Below are 19611 nucleotides of genomic sequence, written 5' to 3' on the forward strand. Positions count from 1 at the left end.
TGTTTGGGGGTGGTTTTGGCATGGCAAGACACTGACAGCAGTGTTTTGAATCCCCAGGGAAGTGAAAATATTTTCCCTGGAGTGTGATTTTGATGTATCAAAAGTTTTCTCTGTCTTCTTTTTCTAATGTGTCTGTTGTGTACATACTTCCTTTATTTTAGCAAAAAAGAATAATTCTTTAATAATATAATAAATAATTTTAAATAAACAATAACTTTAATAAATAATTTAATAATTTAATAAATTTAATAAATAATTCTTTATTTCACCCTTGCAAACAGAGGGGAAACTGTGGATTTATTATTAAAGTCTAATAAGGGTGCACAAATTGTTTTGAAGTGCAAGACAAATGACCCTGCTTGGGCAATGTAAATAATGCATGGGTTACCTGACAGACTGGAGGCACTTCTAGAGTTTCTCACCTCATCCCATCTCCTGCAAACTGTTGGAAAAGGTTAAATTCCAGTTAGGCTGGGAACTGTTGCTTTCTTCATTAGGCTTAAAAAGATTGTCCCCATTTTCAGTTTTTCTCCTTTTTCTTCTAAGCCTGATAATACACATGTGTAAGATTTATTTTGCTTTTCCATTATAACCTTTTAAGTTTTGTGATTTGGCCCCAAATTTATTCCTACATACAAAGATGTGGAATAGCCTCTTTCAGCCTGCAAGGAACAGAGTTTTATTCACTTTTTTCTTGAATTTGTTTAACAATTTGAAGTTTTTCTTTTCGTTCATCACCATGAGTTGATTTTCTATGGCCAGAATTGCAAGTCTGAAAGTAGCTTTAAATGCATAAAATAACAATGTAATGAATGTTGTTTAAAACAAGAGCAGATTTCTGATTTATTTTCCCCAGAAAAATTCTGGTGGTGTGATTAAAATGATGAAACATTGGATTAGGAATTGTTTGTTCAGAGGGGTTTTATGTTTGAGTGTGTTCAGCATTGGTAATCACTCTATGCAGTGAACAAAACCAAACACAATTGAAATACTTTGTTGATAGCAGCAAGACAAAATTGTAGGCATTCTTGGGAAACTTAAAGACTTTTTCTTTTTTTTCCTTCTGGTTGGGATGCACAAAAGTCCTTTTTGGTCATGAAGATTTTTAATGTCCTCACTTTGTTGTCTAGCAACGTTGATTTAGAGTTACTCTGTTTTGATCATAATTGCCAGGCAAAAATAGTGTGGAAATATGAGAGATGTGCAGAATGGTCAATACAGAGCCGAGAAAAAGTAGCCCTGTAACCATGGTGGGGTTTTTTTTTGTTTTTCCAGTCGAGCATTTCTGTGTTTGTTTTTCTGTATGATCTGTTTGGTCAGGATTAGGCTCTTTTGTTTGTGGTGTAAATCCTGTTCTTGGCCTACAATGAATATTAATTAACTTCTGTACTTATACCTGCCCTGTTGCTGAACCAGCTCCTTATTAGTAAGGCAATAAAAGCAGAAATGAGATGATACGAGGAAGTCAAAGAGAATCTGGGATCAGATCTAGGGCAAACACCCTTGTTCTAAAATTATAAAACAGACGAAGAGAGATAATTAGAAAAGTTGGAAGGTATTTAAGCATGAGGATTTCCTTTTTATGCACCCTTAACTTTTAGAGGGGCATTACTGCGAGGCATTATTGAAAGCATTACTCTTTAATAGACCTCAATAAAAGAAACATTAGCAAGAAAACCTTTATAGAGGTAAGTGGTGGTTTTTGTCATTCCTCTGGGTTTTTTCTTTATAAAGTGGAACCTTTTAGAAAGCTGACTCCTAGCTCAGACTTGATTAAAGGAATATTATGTTGCAGTTGACCTTTGCAGGGTTCCTGATGAGTATTTGGCCATTGTTGGTACCTTTCATCACCTAGAGGAAACTGAGGGAGGGACCTTGTCCTACAGCAAAGGGGCTGTCCTGTTTGTTTTTCTCATGTAGGATCTGAGGAGAATATCTAGGCCAAGGTCTCCAGAAATCCTTGCCTTTCAGAGTGTCCTGAGCTCTGTCCTGGCAAGAGTCCTGCTCCAGGCTGGATTGCCCTGTTTTTTAACACCCAACCAACCAAATGAAAAAAAAAAAAAAAAACCAACCAAAAAAACCCCCAACCCTCCTCCCCAAAATCCCACATTTAAACAATAAACTACATTTTTAGAGTTCTTATCACTACCACTTTATATGTGACTTATTCCCATTGCAACAGGAATTAGAAGTTCTGGTCTCTTGGGAACATTGCAGATTCTTTAGAAGGAACAGAGCATTCTAAGAAAACTGCCACCTTGTCCTTGTTGTACACTATTAGGTTCTTGATTCTTCAAAATAACATGTCACTCTTTTTGTTAGACCCCATAGTTGGCTTGAAAACAGGTTTGTTCTCTTTTCTTTTCCCCTTTTTCCCCAACATGCATTACTAGACTAAAAAAGGCTATTGCAAACCTGGCTTTTCACAGTTGCATTGATTTTTTTTAAAGGTAGATTTAACTTGACACGTGATTTAACGTGTCTCATTACATTATAATAAACTATTAATTTGTGAAGTAGGGGTCAATTATAAGGAGTTCAGGGGCTGTGGTCAGCAGCAATGATGGAGCAGAAGAAAAAAGGTCACAAGTGCTGAATTTTGTCACAGGTTGCTTTGAGTCAGAGCACAAGGTTTCTGATTTTGATGGGCACTATCAGAAGAGACTGGAAAACATCCCCAAGAGTGCAGGGCTTTGATCCCAGGGCTGGTCAGTGATTCTAACTGGGGAGAAGTGCAAAAGCAAAGGGAAGAAATGGCATTTGAGGAAATGAAGAGATGGACTGAAAATTCTGGCACCCAGATGCCTCAATACTGTGACTCTTTTGTGATTCCCAGGTAAAGGATAGCATGAACTGCTGAAGACTGTCTGGTTTTACAATTGTCTATAAAGTGGTTCACAAAAATCAAATTGATTTGATGTGCAGGAGTATAGGAAAAAAAATTAAGAGGTTGGCAGAAGTTTTTAGGTGTTTCAGTGTCCATGGTGTGCTCTGTCTTCTCTTGGGATAAAAATTTAATGAATTCAAATTTTGATACGGCTTCAAAGTAATTCCTGATTACATCATGATGGGGAAACCCCTCCTCCTCAGCTACAAAGAGAAAATTATTGGCACTAAAAGTAGTTTATTACTACAGACCATGCTTAAAATAGCTTTTATGACCACAGTGGCTGTAATGTGGTAGATGTCTGGAGGTGTATTGATGTGAAAACCCCTCTGCTTTCCTTTGAGGAAGGGATTTCAAAGAGCTGCCTGAATTTTTACTTTCCTTAATAAACAGAAAAGATTCAAGATCGTCCTGATGATACAGTTCTCCAGTGCTAGGAAGGGCCAGGTTCCTAATCTGTGCAGAGTGTTAAATTTACCCCAGTCTGAACCAAATGTTCTGTCATTTGCCTTTTGGCCCTGAGTTTCTTAACTCTGGAGTTACTCACTGTTCCTTTGTGCTGCTTCCCCACCCTTCTTTTAAAGGGATTCCTGTTTTCTGCCTTCCTTCTTCCACATCTTGAGAAGTTTCACACAACAAATGAGCTACAATAAATTTACACAAGGCAAAATTACCATACTTTTTAAACAAGCTTCTCGATTTGTTAAATTTTCACATGAATACTGGGTGTTTTTTATGGTGTGCTTTGCCCTTCTGAAAAAGTAAAGAGAGCCTGACTTTTCACGCTACAGCAGGACAGTGGCCTGGATTATTTCAGCTCTCATTTTACAAGAGGGCCAGCAAAGGAAGGACTTGATAGCAGGCAGCTGGGAAATTCAGTTACTTTGCTACTGAGCACAGTGAACATTTTGGTAATCTCTAGTGCTGAGATATGCCAAGGATGGATGTTGTTTTATGCTAGTCTGTCCATGTTCTCTGTTTTGCTGTTTCTGTGCGGTGTCATGTGTTTTTTGATGGTTTTCTTTATTTCTCCTTTGCTGAACAGGAAAATTGAACAAAAAAGGTCAGCTAGAAGAACAAGCAGAGTTACTTTCCACAGCTTTGTTTCTACTGCTCTGAGCACCTGTGGCGAAAAAACACCTGAAATAAGTGCAGTGGTGCAGAGGGAGTGCAAAGGGTGAACAGGGATATGATGGGTGTTTTTGCCACAAGGCAGTATCTAGAAATTGATATTTAGAACGTTCCTCAAGTCCCACCAAATGTGCTAAGCCTGAGAATCGAGGGCTGAGCATTTCTGCTCACATTTCACAGTGAGAAACCAACCCCTTCTTGCACTCTCCTGCTCCTTTCCAAAACCCAAATGATTTTTCTCACTGTTTTTTCTGAAACCACGTGTGATGCTTTCCACACATCTCTTAAGCTACACCAGCCCTTGTCAAAGGTGTGGGAATTGATGCAGTTTTTGAGAGAATTCCCAGTCTTACGTTTTCCATTTCTGGGTGGTGAATTTAATCACACCAGTAACACCCTGTGTCTGTTTCCCATTGCTGTGCTCTCTGTGCTCATCCTTTCAGTCTGTAGTGGTATTTGAAGACAATAATTTAATCTTCCTAAATAATAACCTGTTCTCAGTTTTGTTTACCCCATGTGAGTATCTAGAGAGACAGGTTTGTCTTTTGTCGTGCTAGCAAGAAATCCCAGGTCTGTTGAGATGTAAGACCAACTGTGTATTGACTTCAGGAAAGCAGAAACTTAGCCTCTGCAGGTTTTTTCTATTAATAATCTCTCTTTGGTTGAATTGAAAAAATAATAATTGTAGGGTTTCTACTAAGATATGCCTCTAGCAGGTAGAATAAAGGTTTCCATATGAATACATTTGACAGTGTAACTTTAATGCACTGAGGTTCAGAAGTGGATCCAAGCAGAATATATGAAAAGAATTTTTATAATACCTGAGACTAATATAATTTGTTTCCTATTTCAAAATAAAAATAGTACTGATTGATTTTCAATTTATTAAACCTGATCCTTGCAGAGTTTGAAAATCAAACACTGTGGCAGGAGGAATCTAAAAGTAAAACCAGGTTTCATTGCCTACCCTGTAAGGAGCTGAAGCTGAAAAAAATGCAGAAGTAAACAAGGAAACAGCTTGTGACAATAGCCACTGAAATCTAATATCTGGCTGTGAATAAACCAAGTGTGACATTGATGTAGGGAACCAAGGAAAGTATAAACACTCAAAAGGTGGCCACAACAACAACAATAATAATAATAATATTTATCATAAGTTTGAACTCCTATGGCAATGAAGGTGGACAACTTTTAGACATCAAACTAGATTTACAAAGCTTTGCATCAGCAACATGAAATATTTTTTGCAGTTCTGTTGCCTTCCCCTTCAGATTTCTGTTTCTCTTTATATCCATCCCACTCTTGGGTGGTATTTTATTCATCTCTTTAGGATAACTATCCTATAGTGGAATTATAGTGCAGCATTTTGGAATTATACTCTTGAATATAATCTTTTAAGTGTCTGACTTGTACATAGGTGGTGTGGAGGCTTCCTTTTCTTTTGGCATTCTGACAAAATGATACAGCACTTTACCCATCAGAGAGAAGGGATGGGCATTTGTGTGGGAAATGTGACCAATCTGTCTGTGGTACATTGGGAAAAACTGTTCTTCTAGGGATGCTGGATTTTGCATTGTGTATCTGGTGAAATGAGAATTTTTGTTAGCCAAGAAACTTTCACAAACGTTCATGTAAGCAGACCTGCTGCAGGGTTAGGCACTGAGATGTTTCTGGGGGTTTCAGTATCTCCCTGTAGGGTAGAGGGTGTGTTATATATGTTAATTTTAAATTCATTAGTACTTCTAAAACAGGGATTACAGGTGCATCACACTAAGGGATCTGTTGTCTCCTTTGACCTTACCAGTAATGCTTTTATCTTTGCCTTGCAAAAAGGCTTTTCCCTGTGCACTTACCCATCAGCTTCTGAAAGGCCAAGAGAGGTAAAAGCTGAATTTGGAGGAGGTTTTTTGTTAGTTTTGGATTTCTTTTGGTTTTTTTTGTTTTGTTTTGTTTTGTTTTTTGTTGTTTTTTTTTTTCCCCTAGATTACATAAGTGGCTGATTTAGGAACAAAATATGATGTTAAATAAATTGATGTGTGATGATTTAAAGTTCTTTTTCCTGAGTGCTGCATTGCCATCTCCACACACTGCCCCTCTCTTTTCCACATCCTCAAACCCTGCTGGTGTGCATCAAGAGACTGGCGTTAAAAACAGGAAAAAAATAAACAAAAATGAAGAGAGTTAATTACAGCTATTTATAATGCTGTGGAAGAAATGTTTAAAACAATAGTGAAAAAGGCCCTTTCCCTATTATTAGTAATTTCCCAGAGAAGTAGTGGTTCTAGGTCTGTTCAGGTGGCCACTTCCCCTCCCTTTGAAGCATGTGATTTTACTTTTCCAAGACAAGGTTATGCCAAGCTAATTGATTCTTTTCTTTCCCATTCTTATTAAATAAGTTTGGCTGAGCCACATTTACTTGGATTAAATGCAAGCAAAAAGAAAACTCACATTGGTTCAGGAAGTTTGTTTTGTGGTTCTTTAGAAAAGAACATTCTGTCCACTCTTTGTAAAACCAATACAAACAGTCTTTTGGCACAGACACTATTCTTTGTAGATACCTTGCTTTAAATTATCTCTCTGTTATTTTGCAAGATTAAGTATCACAGTCCATATTTCCTGGATAAATCCTGCCTTGTGTAATTGTGCTTTCACTTTAGAAGTCACACCTCCAGTGGTAGTTGGTAGTTAATTATGATTAAATCTTCTAAACACTATTTGAGATCTGCTGATGAAAGATACTGAATAATGAAATGGTGATTATAAATTTTAGGACAGTAAATGTGGTTTATGTAATAGCTCTTATTTAGAAGTGGTTACATCTCATTGCAGAAATGATCACGTAAATATGATGTTAAGGAAAAAAGAGCTGTAGAGGCACAGAGTAAAACTACAAGAGGTTTTTATTTTGTAATTGGGGAATTGTGTGTGAGTTTTGTGGAGAAATGTCCTTTTCCCTTTTAAGTTTTTAAAGGATATTTTTATAAGGGTTTTTATCATTATATCAATTAAAGGTACTCTGTGCTACTAAAGGAGTAGAGGGATAATGCATTTCATGTGCTTGTAGCAGGCATTTCTCACATGTGAGAACCTGGCAGGAGCTGCCAGAATTGGGAGTAACAGCAGAGAAGGAAATGTGCACTGTGCAACCTTAGTCAAACAGGGAGCAATCTCTGGTGCCCTCTTTTGATAATATATTTGGTGGAACCAGTTAGGGGAGGATCTTAAGCGATGTTAATAAATTATTGGACTGAGTCTTCAAGTGTCTGTATCTTCTGCTGGCTTGGGCTCTTACTGGAAGGGAAAAAAAAGATGTCCTGTACCTTGTAAGAGGCAGTCCTACATGTAGTAAATAATATTCCTAGAGAGTGATAAAAGCAAATCACATCTGTCCTGTAACAGCTTGGAATTGAGCTGAGGGTTTGCACACACATCTGGATGTAAGTTTTGAGAGCTATGTTTTTTAACATCAAAGGAAAACACAATGAAGAACCCCAACCTTTTGAACTTTCTATTTCCATACATTTAAATCCAAAGACTAAAGTATTCTGAATGTCATGCCTGTCTTATCTTTCTAGCAAAGCCTTTTCCTATAATTAAAAAGGCATCAATTTTTCTAATTGTTGCCAAATCCAATCTGAGCCTCCCACACAATCATTTCACCCTTCCCTCCCCCTCCCATCATTGTCTGATATTTTGTTTGCACAGTCATTATTCATTAACTGTGCTCATGTCCAGGGCAGCAAACAGAGGAATCACATCAGCAAGGAGGAGATCAGAAACTCATCAGTAAAATCTGTTTTTTTCCTTTTCTATTTTACATTGGCTTTCAGATAAGAATCCCAAAACTTGTTACAAATTTCAGAGATAAGGAGCCTGGAAACAATGACTATGCTGTTTGCTGCTTCCTTTCCTTAGCAGAATTCTTTAGTCTTCCATTCTACTGAGAAGAATTCATTTCTATGTAAGAAGCTACTGAGATTATAAGTCACTATTGGAAAGGAAAGAGGCGTAGTCTGTCCTTTTTTAAAAAAAAAATTCTTACAGAATCACACACAGTCATTAGTTGGAGTTGGAAGGGACCTCTGGAGATAATCTCATCCAACCCCCTTGCCAAGGCAGGGGTCACCTAGAGCAGGTTACACAAGAACAGGTGGGTTGTGGAATCTCCAGGAAAGGGAGATTCCACTGCCTCCCTGGGCAGCTGTTCCAGTCTGAAGTTCTTCCTTAGGTTGAAGTTCTTCCTTATGTTAAGGTGGAACTTACTGTGTTTCAGTTTATGGCCCCTGCTCCTTTTCCTGTTACTGGACACCACAAAAAGGAGCCTGGCACCATCCTCATGGCACCCCTTTGAGATGTTTATATGTATTGATGAGATCCCCTCTCAGTTTTCTCTTCCCTGGACTAACCAAGCCCTGCTCCCACAGTCTCCTCTTGAGAGAGGCACTCCAGACCCCTCAGCATTATTATGTCCCTCTGCTGCTCCAGTGGCTTCTTTTCTTTTCCTTCTTCTATTTCCCTTCTTCTTTTCCTTCTTCTATTTCCCTTCTTCTTTTCCAACTTTATCCATGTTTTGAAGGGAATAAAATGGGCATGGAAGGCTGGAGAGCCTTTCCTGAGGTCACTGAGCTAGGAAAAGCTGAGGCTCATGAATGAAAAGCCTTAAGATGTGCCCATGTGTTGTCCTTTCCTCTGTGAGGCTTTCCTGGTCAGAAAAAAACCCATTAATTGTTTATCTCCCTTCAAATATGAAAATGTTATGTTTTCAGCAGAAATAGGTGGTTAACAGATAAACCACCAGTAGAATCTGGTCATATTAGTAAGCAGATTGAAAAGGTTTAGTATAAAAACTAATACAATATACTGCTTCATTTTTACATTAATGTGCAACCGCTGGATCAATTCATATTGACTGAATTGACCCATTGTCACTTGTCCCAGCTCACTGGAGTTGACTTGGTACTGCTTCTTCTAGTTCTCTTGCTATATCAAATTGATCTGTGTGTTTTAATTAATTTTAATTGGATTTATTGTAAATGGCCTTGTAAGGGAGAGGAAATGGAAGACACAGGATTGGGATAATGCCAAAATGAAGGCCTAAAGAGAGTAATTCATAAGAAAATTCTGCTGTAAATTGGTCAGATTTGCTAAAATTTGAAGAGCTGGTCAGTGCCTGGAATAGTGCAGTTATGAAGCTGGCAGTGACTCCTATTACAGCTAAGTTAGAATGAAGTATTGGATATGAATAAAGACACGAAATAAAAGAGGATGAATGTCTTGAATGTCAGATTCAAATTGAGGGGTAACAAAATTTGAAGGGTTTATGGTGGAGGCTGTTCCTTTATCCTGACCATGAGGTTCCTTTTAGCTCTACAGAGCAGTTCTTTTTGGCATTACTGGTATTTAGGAAACTCACACTGACAGTAGTGGATGAACTCTAACCAGAACTGCATTTCTCCCTGTCATGCACTGAGGGGAAATCACATTTTAAGAAGTCAGGGATTAGCAAGCTGAACTCATTGTGTAACGTGCAGTGGAATTGCAAAGCTGAACCTGTTTCTTTTCTGGTTTTCAGTGATTTGTCCTGTTGGGCAGCTGCCTTCTGAGTGCCTCTGGAGAAATGCCAGCCAGCCGAATTAAGCAGTAGCAGGGACAGCATCTACCCAGGCTGAAGTTCTAAGCCCAGGCACGTGGCATTTGCACAAGTGATCACTGGTGAGTTGTACACGGGCACAGCTTCTCTCCTTGCTCTCTGTCTCTTCAGCCACTGGCATCTGTTGCAGCCTCTGAGTTCTGGATGCACAGTCTGGCCTGCCTCGCTTGTTTTTCCCAGAGTGTGACTGATGGGCTTAGAGAATGTGAAAAACACCAATCGCTTGTTTTTAAAATTTTAAAAGTTTAGTAGAAATAAAATGGTTATAAAAATAGTAGTATAATTAGAGTAATAAAAATTTGGACAATTAGGGTTTAGGACAATATGAGACAATAGAAACGAAGAGTTATGGACAGTTCAGGGCAAAATAAGCCCAAAAAAGGAGCCACGTTAACCCTAAAAAACAATAGCCTGTTGCATATTCATACACCTCATACATGATGCATAAATTCCATTCAAACACAGGATTCTCTCTGGTCAGTGTCAGCTTCTTCCTCTTAATCCTGATGGCATCTTCAGGGCTGAGTGAGGCAGGAAGAAGTTTGTTTCTTCTGATAAGTGAGCAATAAATTCTTTTTCTCTGAAATATTTGGGTGTCCTGTAGCTGCTATCTGGTCTGAGTAGCTCATTCCTTTCTTTAAAAGGAAAATCTCACATACATAGTTTCTATTTTAACATTATATTGTAACCTAAAACTATATTTAACACTCAAGTAAATTAATACAGCATAACTTTCTAACACAACACATATAATATTCATTTTAATATTTGTGAAAAGCCAATCATAAAATATGCATTTTTCACAGAGAATATGAGAGTGGTCCAGGTTACCAGCTAATCTTAGGAAATCCTTACTGTTTGTTTGTATGTTTATGGATTATTTTCCCCCTCTCCCTCTGCTGAATGAGTAATGTCCTGGTGAGGCCAAACTTCAATTCTATATCATTTATGTGTTATACTAGATGATATCACTGTGCTTTTTTTTAACCAGAGGAGATTTTGTACCCTCTTCCTTAGTGCTTCATAGCCTGGAAATCCAAGCTGTGGGGGTCTGATAACAGAAGTACTGACTGGCTGCTGTCAGCACGAGGGTGATTAAAAATGTGTGTGTGCATGCTGCTTCACTCCCTTTCCAGCTGAATAGAAAATGAAACTGCCCAAAGCCTTTTATGTAAGTGCATGGATTTGGGGTTTTTTTTCCCTGTTTAAATCTCTGTGTGGCTGTGTGCAGACAAACTTCAGCCCCAGCTTCCTTTTGAAGATGCTGTGTAGAGTGAGCTTGTTCTGACCTCTGAGGAGTGATCCTGTTTCCAGCTCAATACCAGACATAACCTCTCCACAAAAAGTAATAGCTAACCATTATTTTTTTTTAGGGGAAGGTGGTTTCTAGTCAGTTTTTCCAATCTGTGATTTTCCTTGATAAAACAAGAGCAATCTGCTTCTTGCAGCAGCTGAAATGCTGTGATTCTTTGACAGCAAATGTGTGGAGAGCTGCCTTACACCTTGTAACCCCCTGCTTTCTTTAAGACTGCCATGCTGGGCTGACTGCTGTTTTCCTGGGAGTGTGGCACCAAGGAATTATTGATGAGATGCAGCCTGCTCTGTAAAACACACGTTTGCTATTAAAAACAACATATGTGTCCTTAGCTATAGCTAATAAATTAAAAATCTCTGTGGAATTTGGGGAGATAGCTCCTCTAGACATGGAAAGAATCCCATTAAAGCATCAGCATGGCACAGCTCAGCATCAGGTGCTGAATTGTCCTATGAATATCAGAGTAGGGGCTTTGTGCTTTAGGCAGAACTACCTGAAGGTCTCTTCTGGAGCAGCAGGAGGAGCCCCCTGTAAGGATGGGTGCAGGAAGGGTGAAATGCATCCAGGGCACTTGTCTCTGGCTCTTTCAGGTTCTTGCCATATTATTAGAAAGGCAGGTTGGAATATTTGGACAAAGACCTGAAGGTCAGTGCTGTCCTGAGCTGTCCGTGCTACCTTGATCAGCAACAGAGTTAGAAAATCACCCCGGCCTGAAAAATTATGAGGGTAATTCTGCTTTCTGCTGGAGGGGGCAAAGGCAGAGCAAGGAATACAGGCACATTATTTCAAGGTCCAGTAGCCTATTAAGCCAGACTAAAATAAGTAGGCTTTAATTAGTGGAAAGTTTACGAAAACACATCTGGTGTTATTGTCACATAACAAGTTGGAACATACCTGTCCTTAAGTTCCTTTCCTTTTTATTGCTGCTGCTCTTCCTGCTCCAGTTCAAGCATAGCAGCTTCTGTCTTGGGAACTGAAGGTAGATGCAGTTCCTTTCTGCTTCTTGAGAACTCTGAACCCCAGCACTTAAATAATACAGCAACTTCAGTGCTAACAGCAGCATCTTTGGAGGAGAGAGGTTTTCAAATTGTTGCAGTTGATTTTCAGGGTGTGTAGAAATAGAGAATGGAAGGTAGTTATTGAAACACTGTTTTTTTTAAATTTAAAATTATTGTCACTTGGGTAGGTGCACTTTATTTTTGCTTGTCAATATTTTCAGTTATTAAAATTTAGAGATCATAGATTTTTCTAGAAGGCAGAGAATTCCAGCAGAAGGACCTCTGTGTCTTGGTCAGGGGGACACCAGTTTATGACAAATGTCTGTGTGCTGTGTCTGAGGTGTCAGCCTGACTCACAGGATGGAATGCCTGCATGGGGAAAAGGCAAAAACCTTTGCTCCCTTGTGACAGGGGTGGGAAGCCATCTCCACGTGGAGAGGTTCCTTTTGGAACTGCACATCACCAGGAAGGTGCATTGAAAATTCACTTTATTCACAAATAAAGACTGAGTCAAGCCAGTGCCTGCTTATCAGGTCAGGTGGTGACTGTGCTGTGCCATCAATCACAGTGCCCTGAGCACAGCCAGTTCCATGGCTGCACTTAAGAAATGCGTGTGAACTCCAATGCAGGTTTTTAGTTTGTTGTTTCAGTTGTTTTTTGTGGGTTTTTTTGGTTTTTTTCCTATTTCTGAGAGCACTATAGAGCACAGAACTTCAGGTGCAGGGTGTCTGGGGAGTGTCCTGCCCTTGGGTTTGAGTGGTGTTTTGCACTTTGCCTGCAATTCTGCTCCATTGCTGTTTGCTAAGTGCAGTGCAGACTTTTGAAAGTCTGGAAGCTTTCTGGAAGCTGAATTTTCTTCAACATTTTTCTTATTTTCTTTAAATTAATTTCTAGCTCTTCTTAATTAGAGTGTCAGAACAGTATTATCATAGAATCATAAAATATTTTACATTGGGGGGGATCTTTAAAGACCATCTAGTACAGCCCCCCTGCTATGGGAAGGGACATGTTCAAGTAGCCCAGGTTTCTCAGAGCCCCATGAATATTTCCAGGGATGGGACATCCACCACCCCTCTGGGTAACTTCTTTTACCACCTTCACTGTAAAAAGCATCCTTGTATCCATTCTAATTCAACCTTCTTTTACTTTAAAACCATTAACTCTTCTTGTCCTATTGCAGTGGGCCCTGATGAAAGCCTGTCCTCGTCTTTCCTGTAGGCTCCCTTGAGGTACCAAATCACTGAAGTGATTGGCTATTAGAAATATTGCAGAATCAGGTAAATGAACCTCCTGCCTCAGGTGGCTGGGTGCTGAAACACACTGACAGGAATTGTAAACCATCATAAGCCTGCAAAAGATTAATGGTTAGCTACCAATGACTGTTTTGAAACTCAAGAAAAATGATAGCTTAAGCCATTGGTATAAATCAAACCACCCTTTTGTTAACATAAATTTTGCTTAGATCCAAAACCACTGAAGCTGGATAGATATTCCTGATGATTTTACTCCAGCAAAAATTAACTTCTACTTCTTGACAGGAGTAAATGAGAGATAATGAGATTTTATTATCTGCTCCAATCACCTGTGGCTTTGATTTAAAAACCAAAATTCCTCAGAACCATTGGATTTTTTTTTTTTAAATCCCGTAATCCAAAACAAATGGTTACCTTATCTTTTAAATCCTGGCTGCTCAGGTGGGGGATGTGCTTTAGGACAGGTAGAGACATCTGGGCATTTTCAGGGCTGTCATTGCATGTGGTGAGGGCTGCTGGTGCCCACGAGCCTGGCTCTGCAGGGGAAATCTCAGTGTCACAAGCCAGAGCCTCGCTGCTCGCCGCGTGTTGACAGCTTGTCATTACAGACTGTGCTTTTTCCTCCTGCCTGGTGGTTGGAAAGGTTCAGAAATGATCATAATCTCTTTCCTCCAGTGACTGGGGAAGTATCAGGGTTTGTTCTTTCCAGATTTAGGGGAAAAAACCCCAAAAACCCACTCTGCTTTTCATTTGTGCTGAGTTTGCAATTGTTTTATTGTCTCGGTTGGATTTTCGTAGCATATCCAAAATCGTTAATCTCCCGTGGAGCGAGAGAGGATGTGAGGAAAAGAAGTGGAGAAGGGAGAGGAAGGACAGAATGGTAGCTAAACACACTGGGGTTTTCTTGGCTTTAGGTGGGGTGTTTATTTTACAGCAGCTATTCCTGGTCCCTGGGGGAGAGGGTGGGGTGACAGTGCTGTGTCATGGAACATGGCACTGGCTCACTGCGGGGCAAGAAGGAATTGGGGATCTTCTCTCTCCTTTATCTGGGAGATACATAGAAGAATTTTATTGCTTAATGCATCAGTGTGGCCAGTCTCTGCTCTGGGCATGCAGGCTGGGGTGCTCAAAGTGGAATTGTGAGATCCAGCGACATAAAAAGAAACCCAAGCAATTAAACTCCCCTGTAGGGCGCAGGTGGAGAGCACCTTTGCCCTCTGTCATCAGAGGGACAGGGCTGGGTGAAGCCAGTCAGTCTGACTTGGCTCCCACCTTTGTTTGGAGGTTGCTGTGGTGATGAATAACCTTTGCAGAGGGTGTGTGAGCCTGTGTGGCTCTGGCAGATCAAACAAAGCCCGGGGTTTCTCACCCCCACATCGGAGCGAGTACCCTGGTGGTGGATTGGGCTCCCAAAATAAGTTAAACCTGTCTGGCAAAGGTACTCTGTGGAAGGAAAGAGGGAAATATTATAATCCAAAAGTCCTCTCTTTTATTTTTTTTTTCCTACTGTTGCAAAAAACTGCATTTTCTATGCTGAGGAAACTTTTGTTTCGTTTTACTCCCCATTTATCAATAAGTGTTTCAACAAATTATTGTTAAATTCTCTGCATCTCAAAATAGAAGTGTGTTTTTCATACTAAGACACAAAAATCTGACCTAACAACTGCATAGTGATACAAAAGTGTGTGAAATTTGGAATTCTCCATAAGCATTACATGCTTTTCTCATTAATTCACACAAGTACAAGTACACTTGGATGACACAGGTGTCTGAAGATGCTGCAAGTATCACTTCTAGATAAGAATTGCCTTCAAAAAGGTCTTGGAAACTTGTTTTCTCCCCCTCCTAGAAAACCCTAGCAGGAATTGGCAAGAATGAATTGCCACCTGAGGCAACTCATGGAGAATTTTCCTCCCTACATGTCATCCTTCTTCCCAACATCTGTGAAGCTGCCCTGTGCAAAACTCATAGGAAGTGCTCTGTGAAAAACTGAGTCACTCAGAGATGATCCAGTGGCCATGACAAACACTGTGATGTTTAAAATGTCTATTTTTGCTGCATAATTCCTGAAATTAAAAGAAAAAAAGAAAAAGTGAATTACTCAGCTCTGTGTCAGCTCTCCATCTCCTCACAGACCTTTAAAATGGGTGGTTTCATTTGTCAGACTGTGCCTTGTTCTTGGCACTGAAGGACCAAAGAGGAAGTTGAAAACTTTTAAAAAGCAGTGAGGCCTCTCACAACATTTAAGATGAAGGTGGCAAAGGCAGGTCCATGTCCCTGCATTGCACCACTGATAGATCTTCTTTCTGAGTTAGAACACTGAGGAAATAACCTCCTCTCCTTCCAGCAGCTGTTTGAGGGTTGACATCTCCAAGTTGTCAGCTCCTTTTAGTGACTGACTTAGTTAAAATCACCTTCAGTAAGGAGTATTTAATTACATCTTCTAATACCTTATTCAGGCTGCCCTCCTGGATTTTGGAGAATCTGGAGAATGCTGCTAACAGAGTGGAGCCAGCATTTACAGGAATGAATTAATGGCAGTGCCATAGCTGTGATTTTTACATCTGACACATTCTCCAAGGCTAGCACAGTACCTCCCATACTCCTTCAAATTCATTTGTTCCATTTCAGCTCAGCCTTTTGAAATATTTTGTGATGAATGAGTGTGCTGTACAAGCTGGTGATCAAGAGCAGCTGTTCAGACTCATACATTAAATTGAATCCATCTGTCAGTGGGCTCTTTAAAGTGTGAGTTTCACATTGTCAGGAGACCTTATTGCACCAGAGCAGTATCTGGGTGCTGTTTGCCAAAAATAAAAGGACAAATCTAAATGAAGAGTGCTTGGATGGGCTCTGGGATACCCCTGTGGCCTCATCTGCAGAGCTGTGATTTAGCCTGCTGTGATGAGAGCAAAGTGGTTACAAGCAGCACTTCTGCACTGACATGCAGAGTTGTTCAGATGTGGACTGAAATTAGGAGCTGACTTGCAGTGAGCTTTGTAGAACTCATGTGGGCTGGTTGCTGCTTGGTTTTTAATCCTGACCCTTTGACCTCATCACCAGTTCTTTAAAGTTTTTGGTTGCAGAGTTTTTCTTCAGAGGATGAGCTGAAGAGGAAGTGTTTTATTCAAATCAGCAAAAGGAGACCACACTGCTTTTTTGATTGTTTGTTTGTTTCTTTACCCCCAGTATGTATACATCATTTTTATATTCATTTACAAGTAGGGATGAGCAAAATAAATCTCTTGAAGCTGTTTAGCAAACTGCATTTAAGGCAACATTTCAGCCCAACAAATGGTTGTTTCCTGATTGCAATAATTGTTCTCATAATTTTAAGTGAAATCTTCAGTCTGTAATATTCTCTGTAAATGACACACTGGATATGGAAGCCAGCTGATTCATGGCCTGAAATATGTTGATCTTATCCAGGAGTAACTTCTCTTGGCTTCCTTCTCCCAGTTTGCTCCTCACCAAGACTTTTGTGGTGAGGACTGTGTTCGTGCTGGCTTGTGTGCACAGCTCCAGGGAAAAGCATTCCTTATTACCAGAAGCTTATTCACCCACTAATATAATCTTCATTACACCACTTCACTTTAGGACAGGCAGCTTCTCTTGGAGGAGCAGAGCTTCCTTTGCCACTGTAAATCTTTTATTGGAGTTGCAGGATGGCCATGATTTTTTTTCTGGGCTCTGCAATGGTCTCCAGAGCTGCAGAGCCCACCCTTTGCTGGAGATCACATCCTGTCACTGCTGCTTCATTCCTGGTGCAGGGCTGAGCCAGCACTTTTCAATTAACACTAAATTCAGTGCTGGCAGAAACACAGAGAGGATAAAAAAAAAAAAAGTAATACACCAGAACAGAACACCCACACTGGCTTTGTGAGCTTGTATTTTGTGTCTGTTATCCTATGGTAAGAGAAGAACTTTTTGCTTTTCTTTAACACAGAGAAAGGAAGGCTGAAGCCTGTTGTTTCTGTGTACCTGGTAAATAGAGATGTTTTTTTTTAAGTGGAAACTCATTAACGTGTTCCACATGGAGAGGTGAGAATTGCACTTAGAATGAAGAGATTGATTGATTGATGTTGGCTTGTATTAAGAAAATATGGCTAACAGAAGGAGACAATACATGCTCTTTTTAAACTTTTTTCCTATGGAGTACATTGTTTTTCTTGCATGTGTTTAATGAGGGAACTTAGCAGGGGAATGCTATTGCTTAACAGTATCTTGTTATCTTCCTTTAAAACACTTAAGAGTGTTAAAATGCAGTTATTAAGATCTGGCACTCATTTGAGCACCCACTTGGGACTCTGGATTATGAGCATGCAGCATCTGCAAATGAGCTGCAGATGCAGAGTGAGCATTCAGTCCTTCACCATCCAACCTCAGCTGTGCAGCAGTGCAGTGTGTGGAGCCACAGAGCTCTGCAAACCCATGGACAAACCTGGGAATGAGTGCTCAGACCTCTGAGAACTGCTTGGTTCTCATCCCTCTCTGGGCAGATTGCTCCAGTTCTCTGCCCACCCTCACAAGTCAGAAAGCTTCTCCTCATATTCAGGTAGAATGTGCTGCAGCTCTGATATGTCAGGGAATTAGGAATTAAATTCTTGATACCTTCTCTAGACTGTACTGATCATTAAGGATGAAATTATGTGGTTTTAAATCCAAGTTCTTCTCCTTTGGCCTTTACAACCTGTTTTGAATATGACTTTTGGCACCATTGTGTGCTGCAAGCAGAAAAACTGATTATTTTGGACAAAAGAGGAGGCTGCTGTGCTAATTTCTTGATAGACTTAATTGCTGATAAACAGGGATCTGTTTCAAGATTCAGCTTAGACAGTACTGAAATATTCCTATGAATGGGGTGTGCTCCCCAAAGAGTTTCAGGAAACCAGGAACTTTGGCCCCTTTAGAGGAAGGTGCAGCTGCTTGCAGCTAATAATTCCTGTAAGAGAGGTGAAGTGCAGGAAAATACACTGTACAACAAAGGAAATGCACATTCCTTCTGTGAGAAGGAAAAGTTCAGGATACTGGCAAGGCATTCATACACATGTACAGTTTTATAACATTGAACTGCAAGCACCAGTTCAAGGCTTCAAAGAGGAGTTGTTGTTGTTATTGTTGCTGTTATTATTATTATTATTATTATTATTATTATTATTATTATTATTATTATTATTATTATTATTATTATTATTATTATTATTCCCTACCTCAAACGAGCAAGTTATCACATCTGCTTTTTGTTGTGGCTGTCCATGGAGCATTGGCTGTTAGCAGATCCAAAATAAGAAAGCAAATGGATCAAACATGAGTCATTATGGTTATGTGTTGCAAAGATGGACTCATTTTTCCTTGTTTCCCATAATTTTTGTCATTCACATAAAACTGTGGCTTCTCCTTCTTGTGTAAATGAATTATTCTTATAGGTCTTGCAAATCTTTTCTGGATACCTAAGGAAAAAAAAGTAGAATATTCCTTCTAGAGGTTCATGTTTCTCATGCTTCTTACTTTTGTTTGGAGAAGTCAATTCAGACCAGAACTCTTTCTATGTCTTTATAATCATTACTTATCTAAAAAAACCCCCATAAATTAAAACAAACACAAAACAACCAAAAAAACCTCGAAAAAATCATTCTACCATGTGACCATTTTGAAAAGCAGTGTCTCACTTAGATATTTAGAGTTAAGCATGCTTTACAAAGTCATTATCAATGTGAAAAATACAATTAGCCAAGGAGCTGTAAGCCACATGCTGCTTCCCTCTCCTCTCTTTCCCCAGTCATTTCCTGATTTCTGTTCTTCCTGGTGCTCCTTGTGCACCTGTGAGTGGGAATTGCTTTCTCTGCCCTCCTTTCACTTTTGGGCTTATGTCCATTCCTTACAGTTAAACAAAACCTTGCTGTTGAAACAGCAAAACCTTCCAGGTGCCATTTATAATTTACTTTAAAGATTAGGTGATAGTAAGTGGGAGGAGTTCCTGAAACCTATTGCTATTCTGACATTCCAGCTCTGGTGTGAGCAGCTGTGGTCTGCTCTGGGCTTTTTCTCAAAACTACACAGGTGAGCTCAGCTCCCAGGTGTTTTTAACCTTCACTCTCCTGCCTTGGTACCCAAGGCCTGGCTGACCTGGCAAAGCAAAGCTTTGGGGAGGTTGTGTCCTGTCTGATGTTGTGTTATATCCAGAATACACCCAGCCTGTCACCTGCTGTTCTGAATTTCCCCATGCTCAAGTGTCAGGTGCTACATTTGCTGTTGAAATAATAGAGCATGACATTATGTGTCCTGTACATTGTCTCCTGTATTTTTTAAAGTTTTTTATATGACATTATTATATGACATTTTTATTTATGACATTATATCTCCTGTAGACCTCTGCA

At 39.7% G+C, this 19611-nt stretch overlaps 1 protein-coding gene across 5 annotated transcripts in view; it reads left to right on the forward strand.

The window, feature by feature from the left end:
• Positions 1-19611, forward strand: part of EPS8 (EGFR pathway substrate 8, signaling adaptor) — a 124700-nt gene that overhangs the window by 24085 nt on the left and 81004 nt on the right. For 3 of the 5 annotated variants that reach the window (XM_071422116.1, XM_071422118.1, XM_071422117.1), the window contains exon 2: positions 9591-9730. The exons of the other annotated variants lie outside the window; for them this stretch is intronic. The gene's annotated coding sequence lies outside the window, so the exon portion shown is untranslated. The remainder of the gene's footprint in view (positions 1-9590; positions 9731-19611) is intronic. 5 annotated transcript variants of the gene reach the window in all.

The sequence above is a fragment of the Agelaius tricolor genome, unplaced genomic scaffold, assembly GCF_023055355.1.
Source record: "Agelaius tricolor isolate 1412-34295 unplaced genomic scaffold, bAgeTri1.0.p SCAF_3, whole genome shotgun sequence".
Classification (NCBI taxonomy): Eukaryota; Metazoa; Chordata; class Aves; order Passeriformes; family Icteridae; genus Agelaius; species Agelaius tricolor.